Here is a 4144-nt window from a genome sequence, read left to right on the forward strand (position 1 = left end):
CGAGTAGCTGGGATTACAGGTGTGTGCCACCACGCCCAGCTAATCTTTGTATTTTTTTGTAGAGACAGGCTTTTGCCCTGTTGTCCAGGCTAGTCTCAAATTCCTGGCCTCAAGCAATCCACCCACCTGGTGCTTCCCAAAGTGCTGGGTTTACAGGCATGAGCCACTGTGCCGGGCCTCATCTTTATTTTAGAATTAACAAAATGGTGGAGAACTTTGGGGTCAGTCCAGTTTGACCTATACAAGTCACTCAGTCTTACTGAGCCCCAGTCACCATCTGTCATACACCCAAGTCCCACAGCCAGTGGATGGCAGAGTCCCCACTCCACGCTGCTGACTGTGCTAGGCTATTTCATGGTACTTGCAAAGGCCCCCAGTGTGTGCTGACTGTATGGCTGAAAGGACTGACGAGACACTAAAGTCCTCCATGAAGGCACAAACCAGAAGGTAAGTACTCGTCCAGTCACAATGGAAGGAATGGAAGCACAGGACGGTGTGCAGGCTGGTGTGTCACCGGGGACCCATGCGCCAGGTTAGCTGCCGGAAGACCCAGAGCCTAAGCCAAGACAAGACAACTCAGATACACTGACAGAGTTTGAGGACCCTGTTTTTCTTCCCTCCACTGAGTATCTTCACACACAAGGAGGAGCAGAGAGAGGCAGCAGCAGCCCAGTCAGGGCAGAGGTAGCTCTTCGCTTCCTAGGGAGGGGTTGACTCTTAACTTGCTTCTCAAAGCTCAAGTCAGGGCTGGGTGCAGTGGCTCACGACTGTAATTCCAGCACTTTGGGAGGCCGAGGCAGGCAGATCACCTGAGGTCAGGCGTTCGAGACCAGCCTAGCCAATGTGGTGAAACCCCATCTCTACTAAAATCGCAAAAATTAGCCTGGTGTGGTGGCATGCCCCTGTAATCCCTTGGGAGGTTACTTGGGAGGCTGAGGTGGGAGGACTGCTGCTTGAACTCTGGAGGCAGAGGCTGCAGTGAGCCGAGATCGTGCCACTGCACTCCAGCCTGGTGACAGAGTGAGACTTCGTAAAAAAAAAAAAAGAAAAAGGGAAAAAAGCTCAAGTGGGGAGAGGGGAAGCTCCTTGGGAGACAGAATGGGCTGGAGTCCACTCCACTCTGGCAGGGAACATTTGGCCCTAGCTCTGCCAGGGTGGAGGGGTGTCAGGAGACCTAGGGAATGGCCACTCCCTGCCCATGGAGGACGGACCGTGCCCAAGGCCTGGGCAGTAGAGACAATGACAATGGCTGCAATGAGCTTTGACAATGACCAAAAACTCAGAGGAGTGGAAGGAAGATATTTTCTTCTTCTCTGTGCTATTGTGGCTTTGGTAAGGGACCAGAAGGACCTCCAGGGATCTGGAAAAATTCTACTGGAGAAGTTGGTGATTCGTCCTCCTGGCCAGCAGAGCTGGTTCTCAGCTACAACAGCTCCCCTGCCCACCCACCTATAGCGCCTCCACAGCGGAGTTCCTGCGGGCTGGGTGCCAGGTGACGTGCTCACGGCACATGTGAGTCCCAGGTGCATGGGGTCTCCCAGCGCTCAGAGCCTCCCTCCACTCTTCACCCGGGATGCCACGCCCTCTCTTTCCCTGCATCCTACGGCTGCTGTTTTCCCTCAATATCCATTCTCTCCTTCTCTATCGTAATATTGGAACACTCCAATTTCTGTCTAGCTGGGCACATGATTGCCCAGAATAAAGCCTACACTTCCCAGTTCCTTGCAGCTGGATGTGGCCACACAACTAAGTTTTGGCCAATGTAATTCCAGCTGAAGTTTGGGCCATGCGTGCTCTTCCTGGCTGTGCCCTTTAAGGAAAGGGGCGTGCCATGGCCCGCTGTGGCCCCTTTTCCCTGCTGGCAGGAGGCATAACACCCCTCTTGACCCACTTGTCTGGGGCTGCAGATGCCCCATCCAGGAGGTTTGGCAGAGCCAGGGGCTGCCCTAGTCATGCTGGGTTGGAGGTCTCAGGGCCCTGGAGAGGCCCAGTGCTTGTGATCTCACCCGAGCGATCCCACACAGGGCTCCACGGGCCCCACCTTGCAGTGAGAGGACTGTCGGGCACAGTTATGGCCCCAAGAAAGGCCCTGAGGTCCTCTTCAGTAAGTGTGTGTGTGTGTGGGGGGGGGGGGGGTGCTTTACTGGTAAGAGCAGGTATTTACTGGTTAGTGCAATTCCCTGTGTGGGAATGTGCTACTCATTACTCATTTGGCCCTTCTATCAGCCCGCCCAGCAGGGCTCTTTATTCCCATTTTTGTACATGAGAAAATTAAAGCTTAGAAAGTGCTGTCAGCCTGCCCACGGGCTTTCAGCTATCAAGTGGTGAAGTCTGGATTTGAACCCAGATCTGATCACTCCATTGTTCTCCCTCCCCAGTAACTCCGAAAGATCCATCAGAGTCCTCCAGCTGAACGGCTGGATCCCGGCCTGGCTGATCCCATCCACTGCTGTACGACTGGTCGCTTCCACATCTATGTTCCCAGCGCTGTTCTCTTGCCTGAGCTTCCACTTGGATTCTCAGCTGCCTTTGAGGCACCTGACTTGATGGCTAACAGCTGCCTCAGACACAACTATCTGCTAGTACTGTGTTCCTCCCAGACCACCCTCGGTACATCCGTGTCCCTCCCTGGGGCTCTGGCATCACCGCCCACTGTTGCCAAGCTTAGCCTTGGATCTCCTGGGGTGCCCTTCCCTGCCTCGTGCCCTTATCAACTCCTCACAGTTCCCTTCCCCTCCATGCATGCTTCCATTTTCTGCCTGATGGTTCTTACCCCCAAGCAGACAGCTCCAGGTTCCTCGAACCTTGGCTCCTGCTGAGAATCTTTCAGCAATCCCCTATTTGCTACAGAAGAGTCCAGTCCCTCCTCGGCATGGCCCCTGTGATCGGGCTGCCTTGCTGTCCCCCTCCCCATACGCTGAAGGACCGCTGCTCCACTCTACCCTGGGCCAGGCAGTGCTGGCTTCCCACCAACATCCAGTTTCTCCTTCTTCCTTAATGACACACCCCAAGTTTTAGCTGCTCTTCCCGATAAAGACTACATTTCTCAGTTTCCCTTGCAGCTAGCTGTGGCCATGTGACAAGGTTCTGGCCAATGAGCTATAAATGAAAGCATGACATAGGCCCTCCAGCAAATCAGCTTAATTGCAAGCTGGCTTAGCTTAGAGGAGTGCCCATTTGAGTCTTTCTCTTCCCTAATGCTTGGAGCTCTGATGTACTGGCTGGAGCTCCAGCAGCCCTTTTGGTCCATGAAGTGACCTTGAGGCCAGTGCCAGAATGGTGGAGCTGAATGGCAGAGAAAGCCTGGGTGGCCTATGGCTGCAGAGGTGTCACGACTAGCTGGACGGCCTGTCTTCAGCTTATTTTATGTGAAAAAGAAATGAACACGCCTTGTTCAAGCCACCGTCCTTTTGGACATTCTCTTGCGTGCAAGCAATCCTAATCCTACCTGATACAACCACAGAGCGTGCGGCATGTCTCCGTTCCCATGCTTTTGTGTGTGTATTCCTTCTCCCTGAAATGCCTTTCATTCTTTTCTTGGCTGTTGAAATCCTATTTACCTTTCAGGGCACAATTTTAATATCTCTTCTTCCACAAAACTTTCACCCATTCCCTGGGCATAACAACCCTACGACAATGCTGGTTTTCCCAGCCCTCAGTCTGGCCCTCTTGTAGCACTTACATAAATTCCAGGGCATGCACAAAATGGCTGAAGGATGAGGATTGAGTTTCCTTCAATCTCTGGTTACCCAGAACTGGGACAGTGCTTGGCATATAGCAGGCACCAAATCAATTCCTGTTGAACACACATGCATGCACACGCACACGCACACACACACACCACACAGGGCAGGCACCACCAGGGCAGGTACCAGGTGTCTTCCCAGGACCGACACCCTGACAGTTGTGCATGGGGTGAGAGGGCACGGGGAAAAGGAAAACAATAAAATAAGAGAAGAGAGGGCACACCTTTCCCTTGACCCTTCCCTCATGCATGGGCATGAGCAGCCACGCCAGGCCTGGAAGCTGTGCCTCTCTCCTCCAGCTCCCCTTTCTGGCAGGCTCCCCATTCATGCCCAGTAGGCGCTCCCGTGCTGGCTGGGCAGAACCAGGAGGGCGGAAAGACGTGGAGGCGCCCGGCAGA

The sequence above is a fragment of the Piliocolobus tephrosceles genome, chromosome 15, assembly GCF_002776525.5.
Source record: "Piliocolobus tephrosceles isolate RC106 chromosome 15, ASM277652v3, whole genome shotgun sequence".
NCBI classification, from domain to species: domain Eukaryota; kingdom Metazoa; phylum Chordata; class Mammalia; order Primates; family Cercopithecidae; genus Piliocolobus; species Piliocolobus tephrosceles.